A 17245-nucleotide genomic window follows, 5' to 3' on the forward strand; every position below is an offset into this window, starting at 1 on the left:
ATTGCCAGGGGTGCAAAATATGCCCTCTGCCTTTCAGTTTTAGCCCCGACGCTCATGGCCTGATTATCGTGTCAGTCTGATAAAGGGGGGCTGCAGTGGAGGACATGGGAGGTCAAATGGGGTCTATGAACATTCTAACAATTGAACTGTGAATTCAAGGAACCTGCACTGGCAGACAGAGATATAGTGATATCACTTCAGAAGTTGCAATGCAATATTAGGAAGGTGTTCTTAATATTTTGTTTTACTACAGAGGTGAATATTATAGTCCAAATGTAAATAGTGTTCCATAAACAATAGAATAGAAATATTGGATACTGGCACAGGAGAGTCCACAGCCAACTCAATAATGTATGATAAGCCAGCTTTAAAGCATGTTAATGTCTTTGAATAAATCAACACTGTCAGAATGTCTGCTGCAAGGGAATAGCCAGTGTGTCTGCCAACAACCTCCCACATATAGGCCTACTGTCACGACTTCCTCCGAAGCTGCCTCCTCTCCTTGTTCAGGCAGGCTTTGGCGTTCGTCGTCACCGGCCTTCTAGCCAATGCCGCTCCTCATCTCATCATTCCATTTGTTTTGTCTTGTTTATTACACACACCTGGTTTCAATTCCCCTCATCAGTACCTGTATAAGTGTTCCCTCTGCCCCCTTGTCTTTGTGTGTGATTTTTTATTGTGGAGGTTATATGAGCTTGGTGGGGGTCCTTGTACTTGTATCGACATATATACGGAATAAACCTTTATTCTGTGATTTACCCTCCTGCGCCTGACTCAGTCCAAATCACACGCCACACCTACACGCAAGCACATACACACACGCACACACACACACACACACACACACACACACACACACACACACACACACACACACACACACAGGCACACTGTACAGTGCCCCCACTCCAAATTGCACACCAATACCCAAACATATCATTTTCATGAACACCTCCACTTGCATGCTGGCGCCTAGTACCTGACAGCCCTGCAGAAGGTCAGTCCAGGAAGGGCTCGTTGCCCCATTTTCCCCATGGAATACCCCACAGTGAGACAATACAAATGTTGCTTGAAAAGCCGGGGACTCTGTAATGACTGCAGCCTGGCCAGGCAATTAATTTCTTCAGTGGTAACTAGCCAAGAATAAACAGCCACGGTTTAGTGCAGAGACCCACCAAACTGGCAAATGTCCAGCCCTCCTCCATCACTAAAAAGCCTCATAGGAATGGCATTAATACCACTCCAGGCAGATGGCTATCTATTAACCTATGGCTGGTCATTTTACTGCAGTGAAATTAGGCTTAATTAAAGCCTAAGAGTTTGTATCTGACCTTCTGCACAAAAACAAACCTGGTGCCAGGAGTGAAGAGACATTTGTATTTGTTTGTTAGCCCCACCACCTCATCATGAGCTAGTTCACAACACTGTTTTTCCACAGCACCCCTTCGGCAGTCGAGACATTTTTTGAAATCGTGGTTAGTGCCAGCACATCAAAACTATCAACGTCTAAGCTTTATTTGAACATGGTTTGATCTAAAATATAGAAAAAAAGCCTATCTAAAAAACAGGCAGCGGAAATTAAAGTAGTAAGATATGAATCACATCTCACAGTTCAAAAGATTAGCTCTTTGCACTCTCTTCTCGCCCATCAGTGCAGCTGATCTTAAGGTCTCAAGAATGCTGTCTCACATTCTTGAAAGAATACACTGAGGGGTTGAAGGCACTGGCTCTAGCACTTGACCTACCCCAAGAGAGCAAACATGCTTTCTCAGACTGGTCATACCCATACTGCTCTCTTTGCACTAAAAGCTCTGTGATCTATATTCAGTAACTGATTACCTTTTTCACCTAAGTAATCATTTTTTCAAGTAATCCACCCAACCCTGATCACAGGTTAGGGATTATTTATGTGTGTTGGGTTGTAGTTTGAAATACTTGCTATACTAGAAGTATGAGGAATGTATATGGTGGGGTCAACGGAGGGTGGATAAGAAGTATGGATCTGAAAAGTTACTAAGTAAGGGAGAACGCAATCACTTGGTTGCGGTCACTGATAAAATTGGATAGCTGTGGATTAGTGTGGAATGTGGGCCGAGGTCAGGTCAGATGAAGGGAGAAGAAACAGTTTTATTACACACATCACTTAACTTCCTGCCTAGCAACAAAGATCTAGTGTTTAGAGGTGCAAGCAGGAGACCCCGCCTAAAGGAGGGTATAAATACTTGCTGGTGTAAACATATATTTGTCTTTTCAGCTGTTTGACCCAGTGGGTGAATAAACTTGGTTTGAGTTTTGACTAGTTGTCCGTTAGTTTTTTACTCTGTTTATTTAGAACCTAACGTGTTATAAAGGTAGAGAAGGAAAGAATCATATAGTATGCTCCTTTGCCATTATTGTCAGGGGAAAAAAACATATTATATTGAGAATCGAAAAGATGCCTAAATTGCTTGAAAAGCTAATCCTTTGAAACATTCCCCCCTTACGTGGATGATAAATGCTAAATCACATGTTACAATTCCCCCGTTGTTAAATATGCATTTATGCTTACAACACACATTTTGGGGGCCAGAATTATTGGAAGAGTGATGGAATCAGAATCACAGCATACCTGTATGCATAACAATAGAAGAGTGTAGGCCTATGGACGTGTTTGTAGTCACAATTGACATGCAAGTGGTCAGCTACTTCCCCCACAGTGGCACGGTTCCCAATGCAAAGAAGATTATAAAAACCATTTGCAGCTGACAGCAAGCCTCATGCTCCGACGAATGGTAGAGCATTTACGGGTTTGAGCTAAGAGCTTTGGTACTGAGATATCGCTTGGAAGGTAGAGTCAAAGACATAGCTATAACTACATTTGGCTGCCATTTTCAGTGAAAATTCTTTGCTTATCTGACGTTGGGAATGAAATCGGGAATACGAATTGATAAATATTGTCCAGTGAGGTGGTTGTCCTCACATTCTTGTATCCGGCTTCATTGGTGGCCACATGTCAGCGTTCCATTGCATTCCATATGATGTCACACACTAATCACACAGTCATCAGTTAACCCTACACATTTTGTATTACATACAGTATAGACATATGGAATAATGCACAGTACCTGCATGAGGAAAATAATATTTACAAGTAGTGTACTGTTTTTATAACCTTCGTTGTTATTTTATAGCTAGAGTTAAATTGTAATACCATTGTAATATCATAGTCGAGGTTCAAAAACTGATATGGAGGGATTAATATATATTCAAAGAGACAACACTTTGCCCATGTTGATTTATCGACAATGCCTGCTACCATTAAATACTTCAAAACCTCATCAGGGATCCTTTCAGAGAATACACTTTTGAACAGTCATGTAACTAACAATTTAGTAATTTAATTCATGTTTGAATAGCCCTTCATCTGTAAAATGCTACTGTGTAGACAGAATCAACACACAGAACTATTCATTTCTTTGCAATGTAGAAGGGATTAACGGATTACATGTAATATGTTACTCCCCAACCCTGGTAATATACTGGCCATGGTCTCACCTGAGAGAGAGGAGGTAGGTAATATACTGGCCATGGTCTCACCTGAGAGAGAGGAGGTAGGTAATAGACTGGCCATGGTCTCACCTGAGAGAGAGGGGGTAGGTAATATACTGGCCATGATCTCACCTGAGAGAGAGGAGGTAGGTAATATACTGGCCATGGTCTCACCTGAGAGAGAGGGGGTAGGTCATATACTGGCCATGGTCTCACCTGAGAGAGAGGAGGTAGGTAATAGACTGGCCATGGTCTCACCTGAGAGAGAGGGGGTAGGTAATATACTGGCCATGATCTCACCTGAGAGAGAGGAGGTAGGTAATATACTGGCCATGGTCTCACCTGAGAGAGAGGGGGTAGGTCATATACTGGCCATGGTCTCACCTGAGAGAGAGGAGGTAGGTAATATACTGGCCATGGTCTCACCTGAGAGAGAGGGGGTAGGTAATATACTGGCCATGGTCTCACCTGAGAGAGAGGAGGTAGGTAATATACTGGCCATGGTCTCACCTGAGAGAGAGGAGGTAGGTCATATACTGGCCATGGTCTCACCTGAGAGAGAGGAGGTAGGTAATATACTGGCCATGGTCTCACCTGAGAGAGAGGAGGTAGGTAATATACTGGCCATGGTCTCACCTGAGAGAGAGGGGGTAGGTCATATACTGGCCATGGTCTCACCTGAGAGAGAGAGAGGTAGGTAATATACTGGCCATGGTCTCACCTGAGAGAGAGGGGGGTAGGTAATATACTGGCCATGGTCTCACCTGAGAGAGAGGAGGTAGGTAATATACTGGCCATGGTCTCACCTGAGAGAGAGGAGGTAGGTCATATACTGGCCATGGTCTCACCTGAGAGAGAGGAGGTAGGTAATATACTGGCCATGGTCTCACCTGAGAGAGAGGGGGTAGGTAATATACTGGCCATGATCTCACCTGAGAGAGAGGATGTAGTTAATATACTGGCCATGGTCTCACCTGAGAGAGAGGGGGTAGGTAATATAGGAGGTAGGTCATATACTGGCCATGGTCTCACCTGAGAGAGAGGAGGTAGGTAATATACTGGCCATGGTCTCACCTGAGAGAGAGGAGGTAGGTAATATACTGGCCATGATCTCACCTGAGAGATAGGAGGTAGGTAATATACTGGCCATGGTCTCACCTGAGAGAGAGGAGGTAGGTAATATACTGGCCATGGTCTCACCTGAGAGAGAGGAGGTAGGTAATATACTGGCCATGGTCTCACCTGAGAGAGAGGACGTAGGTACATACATACTACCCATGGCATTACCACCAAATAAGTCAGTGTCACAACAATGTCCTTTACATACATACAGTGAGGGAAAAAAGTATTTGATCCCCTGCTGATTTTGTACGTTTGCCCACTGACAAAGAAATTATCAGTCTATAATTTTAATGTTAGGTTTATTTGAACAGTGAGAGACAACAACAAAACAACAAAAAAATCCAGAAAAACGCATGTAAAAAATGTTATAAATTGATTTGCATTTTAATGAGGAAAATATGTATTTGACCCCCTCTCAATTTAGAAAGATTTTTGGCTCCCAGGTGTCTTTTATACAGGTAACGAGCTGAGATTAGGAGCACACTCTTAAAGGGATTGCTCCTAATCTCAGCTTGTTACCTGTATAAAAGACACCTGTCCACAGAAGCAATCAATCAGATTACAAACTCTCCACCATGGCCAAGACCAAAGAGCTCTCCAAGGATGTCAGGGACAAGATTGTAGACCTACACAAGGCTGGAATGGGCTACAAGACCATCGCCAAGCAGCTTGGTGAGAAGGTGACAACAGTTGGTGCGAATATTCGCAAATGGAAGAAACACAAAAGAACTGTCAATCTCCCTCAGCCTGGGGCTCCATGCAAGATCTCACCTCGTGGAGTTGCAATGATCATGAGAACGGTGAGGAATCAGCCCAGAACTACACGGGAGGATCTTGTCAATGATCTCAAGGCAGCTGGGACCATAGTCACCAAGAAAACAATTGGTAACACACTACGCCGTGAAGGACTGAAATCCTGCAGCGCCCGCAAGGTCCCCCTGCTCAAGAAAGCACATATACAGGCCCGTCTGAAGTTTGCCAATGAACATCTGAATGATTCAGAGGAGAACTGGGTGAAAGTGTTGTGGTCAGATGAGACCAAAATCGAGCTCTTTGGCATCAACTCAACTCGCCGTGTTTGGAGGAGGAGGAATGCTGCCTATGACCCCAAGAACACCATCCCCACCGTCAAAAATGGAGGTGGAAACATTATGCTTTGGGGGTGTTTTTCTGCTAAGGGGACAGGACAACTTCACCACATCAAAGGGACGATGGACAGGGCCATGTACCGTCAAATCTTGGGTGAGAACCTCCTTCCCTCAGCCAGGGCATTGAAAATGGGTCGTGGATGGTATTCCAGCATGACAATGACCCAAAACACACGGCCAAGGCAACAAAGGAGTGGCTCAACAAGAAGCACATTATGGTCCTGGAGTGGCCTAGCCGGTCTCCAGACCTTAATCCCATAGAAAATCTGTGGAGGGAGCTGAAGGTTTGAGTTGCCAAACGTCAGCCTCGAAACCTTAATGACTTGGAGAAGATCTGCAAAGAGGAGTGGGACAAAATCCCTCCTGAGATGTGTGCAAACCTGGTGGCCAACTACAAGAAACGTCTGACCTCTGTGATTGCCAACAAGGGTTTTGCCACCAAGTACTAAGTCATTTTTGCAGAGGGGTCAAATACTTATTTCCCTCATTAAAATGCAAATCAATTTATAACATTTTTGACATGCGTTTTTCTGGATTTTGTTGTTGTTATTCTGTCTCTCACTGTTCAAATAAACCTACCATTAAAATTATAGACTTATCATGTCTTTGTCAGTGGGCAAACATACAGAATCAGCAGGGGATCAAATACTTTTTTCCCTCACTGTAGGATGTGGTGTTGTGCTGTAACCAGTGTGACATGTGTCATGCTAATGTAACCATCCTATTACTTGATGGCCCATACTCCACCAATATGTCATGCCAGTGAGCCATTGTTTGCTTAACTGACCACGCTGGATATTCATTCAGTCGTTCTGGTGGGTAGTTAACATTATGTAAATATAAATGCTGTATATAGGCAGGCAATGTGCTGAACAGGCAAACATAGCTACATGTAACTATTTTGGTTGATTACCAACAAAATAATGATTGAATCACAAAGCATAACAAAAAATGCATACAGCATTTCTTACCTCTCTTTCAGTGTTGGGGGTTTCACAACCACAGCTTTTACAACCTCAGGGTCCCTTGAAATCTGAGAAATACATGTTTGTGTGATGTTACTGTACCGAATTTCATAGCTAGATGCATTTTTGGGGGTGGTCCTGAGACAAAATTGCAGCCGACCACCTAGCTAGCTAGCATTATCATCTACAAACCAAACACACTAACAGTATCATGTCAACAATCTGCATATCTAGCTTTAGCTAGCTAACGTTAGCTAGTTGAAATAAAGGCATTGGTCAACTTGTGGGGTTTATGCAGTGTAGCTACATGATGCTATCGTTAGATTCCTTTGGAGAAGAAAACAGTCAGAATACAGAAGATATTAGCTAGCTAGCTAGCTAAGTAGCCGTGAATTTTTATTGGGCAAGCATAAGTGTCATGGTCACAGACCTGGTGAGGTAGCAAGAAATTTAGATTGCTGGTATCCATCCCCCTTATGGAAAAGCCACATGATTTAACATGTGAAAAAATGTTTTTTTGGAAAACTGTGACATATTTACAGCGCTGATTTTCTCCCTATCATAACTGCCGGAGGAAGGTAACAGTGATTCCCTTGAAAAGAGGAGAATCTGAGCTTTCCAACTGTACTCCTTATATTCAGCAAATATAATTTGTATTTCCAATCGGGAAAAATCAATTGCATCGCGAGTTTGAGGACCCCTTAAGGTATATCATTTTATATATATATATTTTTTAATGAAACATAGAATTTGGCCTTACTGCTATTAGCCCATAGAAATACATAGAATAACAGCTTTATAAATGTATAAACAGATAGTTCCCCCAAAAAACAAAAGGAAGTTCACGCACAGGTGCATTCAGTTTGTGTTTTTCTTTTATTGCTTCTGATTTCTTTTTTTGTATAGACAATTAATTTATTTGTTTTAAAATATTTAACACTAAATAACAACACAGTACATCAAACTATACAATACAAATTGGAAATCACCAATCCTTGAGCATAATTTTTTCTACTTTCACTTCTTATTAATGTACTGCGATTTTTGTCTTCAGTTTTGAGTATGTAAAATATCTATGAGTATTTCAAACATAATAAGTCAAGGCAACCGATTTTCCTTGAACTATGTGAGTAAGATTTTAGACTTTTGAGTAAGCAAAACTCAATTGTATTAATAAATTAATTAATTATACTATACATACAATAGCAACCATCATAACACTCATAGGCCATCTGATGACCTTGAATTGTTATCAGACAACAGTCCAATGGTTGCTAGTTAGTTGTACTAATCAAATATCATAGCATCACATGAAATATACTGTATATGTGCTGCTTCAACAACAAGATTCAACCTTGATTTACATACTGTATATTCTTTAACCCTGCAAATACCCCTGTTGCATTCTGTATCATAACCGTGTGACAAGCCAAACTTCAACAAAGTGCTGAAAAGATGAGAAGACCTAGCTAGCTCAATTACTCTATAAATAAAGAATAATATAACATGAGTTCAAATATTTTATGTTAAGTCATTATACAGCGATATGTAATCCCCAATATCATTTTCCTAGTAAGGTACATGCAGGTGTTTTTCTTCACATTCAGCATAAATGAAATAATACTGTTCCTGGGACAGATTTAAGTGTTGTATAGCTTTGAATACCAATGTCAAACAGTGACTTTGTTCCATTTTCTCCCCCTTTTAAAACAATCAACAAACGGTTGACAGGTGAAATGCGACAGTGCATAGCATCGCATGAACGATTCAAGCCATTTCATTTCATAAAGAGAGGAAATACTGTGCCCCCAGGATTTATAGTGCATTCGGAAAGTATTCAGACCCCTTGACTTTTCCCACATTTTGTTACATTAGAGACTTATTCTTAAATTGATTAAATAAATGTTTTTCCTCATCAATCTACACACAATACCCCATAATGACAAAGCGAAAACATGTTTTTAGAAATGTTTGCAAATGTATTAAAAATAATAAACAGAAATACCTTATTTACATAAGTATTCAGACCCTTTGCTATGAGACTCGAATTTGAGCTCAGGTGCATCCTGTTTCCATTGATCATCCTTGAGATGTTTCTACAAATTGATTGGAGTCCACCTGTGGTAAATTCAATTGATTGGACATGATTTGGAAAGGCACACATCTGTCTATATGAAGTCCCATAGTTGACAGTGCATGTCAGAGCAAAAACCAAGGTCGAAGGAATTGTCCGTAGAGCTCCGAGACAGGATTGTGTCGAGGCACAGATCTGGGGAAGGATACCAAAACATTTCTGCAGCATTGAAGGTCCCTATCATTCTTAAATGGAATAAGTTTTGAACCACCAAGACTCTTCCTAGAGCTGGCCGCCCGGCCAAACTGAGCAATCAGGGGAGAAGGGCCTTGGTCAGGGAGGTGACCGAGAACCCAATGGTCACTCTGACAGAGCTCCAGAGTTCCTCTGTGGAGATGGGAGAACCTTCCAGAAGGACAAACATCTCTGCAGCACTCCACCAATCAGGCCTTTATGGTAGGGTGGCCAGACAGAAGCCACTCCTCAGTAAAAGGCACATGACAGCCCGCTTGGAGTTTGCCAAAAGGCACCTAAAGATTCTCAGACCATGGGAAACAAGATTCTCTGGTCTGATGAAACCAAGATTGAACTCTTAGGCCTGAATGCCAAGCGTCACGTCTGGAGGAAACCTGGCACCATCCCTATGGGGAAGCATGCTGGTGCCAGCATCATGCTGTGGGGATGTTTTTCAGCGGCAGGGACTGGGAGACTAGTCAGAATCGAGGGAAAGATGAACAGAGCAAAGTACAGAGAGATCCTTGATGAAAACCTGCCAAGACAACGCAGGTGTGGCTTCGGGAAAAGTCTCTGAATGTCCTTGAATGGCCCAGCCAGAGCCCAGACTTGAACCCGATCGAACATCTCTGGAGAGACCTCAAAGTAGCTGTGCAGCAACACACCCTATCCAACCTGACAGAGCTTGAGAGGATCTGCAGAGAAGAATGGGAGAAACTCCCCAAATACAGGTGTGCCAAACTTATAGCTTCATACCCAAGAAGACTCGAGGCTGTAATCGCTGCCGAAGGTGCTTCAACAAAGTACTGAGTAAAGGGTCTGAACACATATGTAAATGTGATATTTCAACAAAAAATAGATAATCTAAAAACCTGTTTTTGCTTTGTCATTATGAGGTACTGTGTGCAGATTGATCAGAAAAACAACAGCAATGGAATCCATTTTAGAATAAGACTGGAAAGTCAAGGGGTCTGAATACTTTCCGAATGCACTGTATAATTACCAGTGCTGGACTTAAATTGAATTAAATTGGTGCAGCTACTCATTTTGGGTGACAGTACTGTTTATTTTTAGGTGCAGGAGCTCTACAATACTTTTGAGCTAATATTCTATAAGAGGTGCAGGAGCTCTAGCAGTAGAACATTTGAGGTGCCGGTACTCAGCTCCGGTGAGCTCCTGCCCAAGTCAAGCACTGATAATTACCATTAATATGATAATCTTAGGGGTGGTATGTTCACTACGTCACTTACCCTAATTAATGAGATGATGACATTACTGGTTATCCTTGATCCTACTTCACCTGTAATTTATAAGTAATGAAAATCGACTTATTAACTCTTAATCATGTTAGGCCTCCTGTAGCTCAGTTGGTAGAGCATGGCGCTTGCAACGGCAGGGTTGTGGGTTCGATTCCCACGGGGGACCAGTATGAAAAATGTATGCACTCACTAACTGTAAGTCGCTCTGGATAACAGCGTCTGCTAAATGACTAAAATGTAAAATGGGTTACTCCATTTCTGCTCAACCTCTCAGTAGCCTGTGAGAAAGTCATTCAAGTGTACTTTATCAAGTGTATGTATAGAAGTGTACATTTTGTCTAGGGCAAAGCAACACTAACACAAGCAAAGGGTAGGTCTTCCACTTTGTTCCTTAACTGGCCACTATCATCACTGATCTCTGTCCTTCAGGGAAACGTGCAGGGAACTGTTTTCCAAATGGCTCCTAGCAGCTGTCATTCACAATTTTAGTCAAACCCTGTTGCTGCTGAATATAGTTAAGAGATGGCACACAGAGATTTCCACATGGGATAAGCACATCATTACCCCGTGGATTGAAGTGAACCACAACAGGGCCAGGCAGTAGCAGTATTTAGATAAAACCCTGTCTGCCGATGATAAATGAATCCTCCTGTTGAATCTGCCAAACATGCCAGTATCCCCCCTTCAAAATGTCCTTCCAGCTACCCATTCTTTTGACATTTCAAAATACTTCCAATTTGAGGAGTGCTGCTTCTAACACATGCATAAATGGAGACTCGCACAAAACGGAACATCGTCAGTTGCTTTCTCACTTCACAGAAGGTATTTCAGTTGATGGCGGACACAAACAATTCGACCTACTGAGAGCAGTCATACTATTTTCAATTTCAATTTTGGCAGCCATTTTAGTCTTAGTCACATTTTAGCTATTTCAGCCTTCTTAGTTTGAGTTATTATCAGTTAACTTTAAACTCTGGATAATTTTACTCTAGTTTTAATCACAGTCATTTTAGTCTGTGCATTGTTTTCTATGAAATAATACATTATTATCTGTAACTTCCATCATGTGCACATTCAGATATTGCCTGCCTACCCAAACCCCTTGCTCTGTCCAAATGCTACGCCAGGCCCACGGCGTTAGTTTCTTCTATGCAATAAGTCTGGATCTGTGTATCTCCTAGAATGAAAACACATTCTAACCGTTCTGATTGGTCCAAGAAACCGATGGGTTGTGCCAGAGCCAGAACAACGTGGGTAAAGCAGCGTTTTGAAGATTCTTCATTGGCTTTGATACTGTGATTGGTTAAAGATGATCCAATCACTGATGACTTTCTTTTGTACAACACCTCGCATAACAGTGCACATGATGTGATCAGAGCAAAAATTGCCAATATGAAAGTAAAAGAGGGTAGACATAATTGTTTCTTAACATAATTGAGGTTAGAAACAATTTAGAAGTGTCCTGGCTGCACATCAGTTCAAAAGAGAGACGAGGGAGTGAAGTGACCGCCCGGGGGCTGTGTATGTGAGAGAGGAGGGCAGAGATCAACTCTAGCAGCCTGCACAACTGAAATAAGGTAATTCTGCCAATGAGAGTGTCACGATCGTTAGACGGAGTAGACCAAGGCGCAGCGTGATGAACGAACATATTTTATTAATCGAAATATAACACGAACAGCGAAACAAAACAACAAACGATACGTGACATCCAAAGGACAAACCTAACTAGGAACAAACCAAACGGAAACAAGATCCCACAACAATTGTGGGAAAACAGCCTCTATAAATATGGCTCCCAATCAGAGACAACCAGCAACAGCTGACACTCGTTGCCTCTGATTGGGAACCACTCTGGGCAACACAGAAATACAAGACATAGAATATACACACCCTGGCTCAACATACAGAGTCCCAGAGCCAGGATGTGACAGTACCCCCCCCTAAAGGCGCGGACTGCGACCGCGCCTAAACATCAACAACCCAGGGGAGGGCTGGGTGGGCATTCCTCCTCGGAGGCGGTTCCGGCTCCGGGCTAGACTCACCACCCTTCAACCATCCCCCGTGGCGCCCCTGGTCCGGTCTGGCCCGCTGACCGGAGCTGGACTGGACATCGTAGAAGCGGATTGCTTCAGCTCCGGTGTGGAGCAGCTGACCGGTACCTGACCAGGCACCGGTGACCCAGGCACGGGTTGTGCCGGACTGACGACGCACACCCCTGGCCTGGTGCGTGGAGCAGGGACGGACCGGGCTGACGATGCGCACCCCTGGCTTGGTGCGTGGAGCAGCTACGGGCCGGACCGGGCTGACGATGCGCACCCCTGGCTTGGTGCGTGGAGCAGCTACGGGCCGGACCGGGCTGACGACTCGCACCCCTGGCTTGGTGCGTGGAGCAGGAACGGGCCGGACCGGGCTGACGACTCGCACCCCTGGCTTGGTGCGTGGAGCAGGAACGGGCCGGACCGGGCTGACGACTCGCACCCCTGGCTTGTGCGTGGAGCAGGAACGGGCGGACCGGGCTGACGACTCGCACCCCTGGCTTGGTGCGTGGAGCAGGAACGGGCGGACCGGGCTGACGATGCGCACCCCTGGCTTGGTGCGTGGAGCAGCAACGGGCCAGACCGGGCTGGCGACGCACACCGTAGGCTTGGTGCGAGGAGCAGGAACAGGCCGGACCGGGCTGGCGACGCACACCGTAGGCTTGGTGCGAGTGGCAGGAACAGGCCGGGCCGGGCTGGCGACGCACACCGTAGACTTGTTGCGAGGAGCAGGAACAGGCCGGGCCGGGCTGGCGACGCACACCATAGGCTTGGTGCGAAGGGCAGGAACAGGCCGGGCCGGGCTGGCGACGCGCACCGTAGGCTTGGTGCGAGGGGCAGGGAAAAAGCAACTGCATCGCGAGTTTGAGGACCCCTTAAGGTATACAGGTAAAAGTCAGTAAATTAGAATATTTTGAAAAACTTGATTTATTTCAGTAATTGCATTCAAAAGGTGTAACTTGTACATTATATTTATTCATTGCACACAGACTGATGCATTCAAATGTTTATTTCATTTAATTTTGATGATTTGAAGTGGCAACAAATGAAAATCCAAAATTCCGTGTGTCACAAAATTAGAATATTACTTAAGGCTAATACAAAAAAGGGATTTTTTAGAAATGTTGGCCAACTGAAAAGTATGAAAATGAAAAATATGAGCATGTACAATACTCAATACTTGGTTGGAGCTCCTTTTGCCTCAATTACTGCATTAATGCGGCGTGGCATGGAGTCGATGAGTTTCTGGCACTGCTCAGGTGTTATGAGAGCCCAGGTTGCTCTGATAGTGGCCTTCAACTCTTCTGCGTTGTTGGGTCTGGCATTCTGCATCTTCCTTTTCACAATACCCCACAGATTTTCTATGGGGCTAAGGTCAGGGAGTTGGCTGGCCAATTTAGAACAGAAATACCATGGTCCGTAAACCAGGCACGGGTAGATTTTGCGCTGTGTGCAGGCGCCAAGTCCTGTTGGAACCTGAAATCTCCATCTCCATAGAGCAGGTCAGCAGCAGGAAGCATGAAGTGCTCTAAAACTTGCTGGTAGACGGCTGCGTTGACCCTGGATCTCAGGAAACAGAGTGGACCGACACCAGCAGATGACATGGCACCCCAAACCATCACTGATGGTGGAAACTTTACACTAGACTTCAGGCAACGTGGATCCTGTGCCTCTCCTGTCTTCCTCCAGACTCTGGGACCTCGATTTCCAAAGGAAATGCAAAATTTGCTTTCGTCAGAAAACATGACTTTAGACCACTCAGCAGCAGTCCAGCTCTTTTTTTCCTTAGCCCAGGTGAGACGCTTTTCGCTGTTTCTTGGTCAACAGTGGCTTGACACGAGGTATGCGGCAGTTGAAACCCATGTCTTTCAAGCGTCTCTTGGTGGTGGATCTTGAAGCCCTGACTCCAGCAGCTGTCCACTCCTTGTGAATCTCCCCCACATTTTTGAATGGGTTTTTTTTCACAATCTTGACTAGGGCGCGGTGATCCCTATCGCTTGTACACTTTTTCTGACCACAGTTTTTCCTTCCCTTTGCCTCTCTATTAATGTGTTTGGACACAGAGCTCTGAGAACAGCCAGCCTCTTCTGCAATAACCTTTTGTGTCTTTCCCTCCTTGTGCAATGTGTCGATGGTCGCCTTTTGGACAGCTGTCAAATCTGAAGTCTTCCCCATGTTTGTGTAGGCTTCAGAACTGGACTGAGAGACCATTTAAAGCCCTTTGCAGGTGTTTTGAGTTAATCAGCTGATTAGTTTGTGGCACCAGGTGTCTTCAAAATGTAACCCTTACACAATATTCTAATTTTGTGACACACGGAATTTTGGATTTTCATTTGTTGCCACTTCAAATCATCAAAATTAAATGAAATAAACATTTGAATGCATCAGTCTGTGTGCAATGAATAAATATAATGTACAAGTTACACCTTTTGAATGCAATTACTGAAATAAATCAAGTTTTTCAAAATATTCTAATTTACTGACTTTTACCTGTATAATTGTATATATATTTTTTTTTAAATGAAACATAGAATTTGGCCTTACTGCTATTAGCCCATAGAAATACATATAATAACAGCTTCATAAATGTATAAACAGATAGTTCCCCCCAAAAACAAAAGGAAGTTCACGCACAGGTGCATTCAGTTTGTGTTTTTCTTTTATTGCTTCTGATTTCTTTTTTTGTATAGACAATTTATTTATTTGTTTTAAAATATTTAACACTAAATAACAACACAGTACATCAAACTATACAATACAAATTGGAAATCACCAATCCTTGAGCATAATTATTTCTACTTTCACTTCTTATTAATGTACTGCGATTTTTGTCTTCAGTTTTGAGTATGTAAAATATCTATGAGTATTTCAAACATAATAAGTCAAGGCAACCGATTTTCCTTGAACTATGTGAGTAAGATTTTAGACTTTTGAGTAAGAAAAACTCAATTGTATTAATAAATTACTGAGACTAAAGTAAATTAATTATACTATACATACTATAGCAACCATCATAACACTCATAGGCCATCTGATGACCTTGAATTGTTATCAGACAACAGTCCAATGGTTGCTAGTTAGTTGTACTAATCAAATATCATAGCATCATATGAAATATACTGTATATGTGCTGCTTCAACAACAAGATTCAACCTTGATTTACATATATTCTTTAACCCTGCAAATACCCCTGATGCATTCTGTATCATAACCGTGTGACAAGCCAAACTTCAAACAAAGTGCTGAAAAGATGAGAAGACATAGCTAGCTCAATTACTCTATAAATAAAGAATAATATAACATGAGTTCAAATATTTTATGTTAAGTCATTATACAGCGATATGTAATCCCCAATATCATTTTCCTAGTAAGGTACATGCAGGTGTTTTTCTTCACATTCAGCATAAATGAAATAATACTGTTCCTGGGACAGATTTAAGTGTTGTATAGCTTTGAATACCAATGTCAAACAGTGACTTTGTTCCATTTTCTCCCCCTTTTAAAACAATCAACAAACGGTTGACAGGTGAAATGCGACAGTGCATAGCATCGCATGAACGATTCAAGCCATTTCATTTCATAAAGAGAGGAAATACTGTGCCCCTAGGATTTATAGTGCATTCGGAAAGTATTCAGACCCCTTGACTTTTCCCACATTTTGTTACATTAGAGACTTATTCTTAAATTGATTAAATAAATGTTTTTCCTCATCAATCTACACACAATACCCCATAATGACAAAGCGAAAACATGTTTTTAGAAATGTTTGCAAATGTATTAAAAATAATAAACAGAAATACCTTATTTACATAAGTATTCAGACCCTTTGCTATGAGACTCGAAATTGAGCTCAGGTGCATCCTGTTTCCATTGATCATCCTTGAGATGTTTCTACAAATTGATTGGAGTCCACCTGTGGTAAATTCTATTGATTGGACATGATTTGGAAAGGCACACATCTGTCTATATGAAGTCCCATAGTTGACAGTGCATGTCAGAGCAAAAACCAAGGTCGAAGGAATTGTCCGTAGAGCTCCGAGACAGGATTGTGTCGAGGCACAGTTCTGGGGAAGGATACCAAAACATTTTTGCAGCATTGAATGTCCCTATCATTCTTAAATGGAAGAAGTTTTGAACCACCAAGACTCTTCCTAGAGCTGGCCGCCCGGCCAAACTGAGCAATCGGGGGAGAAGGGCCTTGGTCAGGGAGGTGACCGAGAACCCAATGGTCACTCTGACAGAGCTCCAGAGTTCCTTTGTGGAGATGGGAGAACCTTCCAGAAGGACAAACATCTCTGCAGCACTCCACCAATCAGGCCTTTATGGTAGAGTGGCCAGACAGAAGCCACTCCTCAATAAAAGGCACATGACAGCCCGCTTGGAGTTTGCCAAAAGGCACCTAAAGATTCTCAGACCATGGGAAACAAGATTATCTGGTCTGATGAAACCAAGATTGAACTCTTAGGCCTGAATGCCAAGCGTCACGTCTGGAGGAAACCTGGCACCATCCCTATGGGGAAGCATGCTGGTGCCAGCATCATGCTGTGGGGATGTTTTTCAGCGGCAGGGACTGGGAGACTAGTCAGAATCGAGGGAAAGATGAACAGAGCAAAGTACAGAGAGATCCTTGATGAAAACCTGCTCCAGAGCTCTCAGGACTTCAGACTGGGGCGAAGGTTCACCTTCCAACAGGACAACGACCCTAAGCACACAGCCAAGACAACGCAGGTGTGGCTTCAGGAAAAGTCTCTGAATGTCCTTGAATGGCCCAGCCAGAGCCCAGACTTGAACCCGATCGAACATCTCTGGAGAGACCTCAAAATAGCTGTGCAGCAACACTCCCTATCCAACCTGACAGAGCTTGAGAGGATCTGCAGAG

The sequence above is a fragment of the Coregonus clupeaformis genome, chromosome 29 (assembly GCF_020615455.1).
Source record: "Coregonus clupeaformis isolate EN_2021a chromosome 29, ASM2061545v1, whole genome shotgun sequence".
NCBI classification, from domain to species: Eukaryota; Metazoa; Chordata; class Actinopteri; order Salmoniformes; family Salmonidae; genus Coregonus; species Coregonus clupeaformis.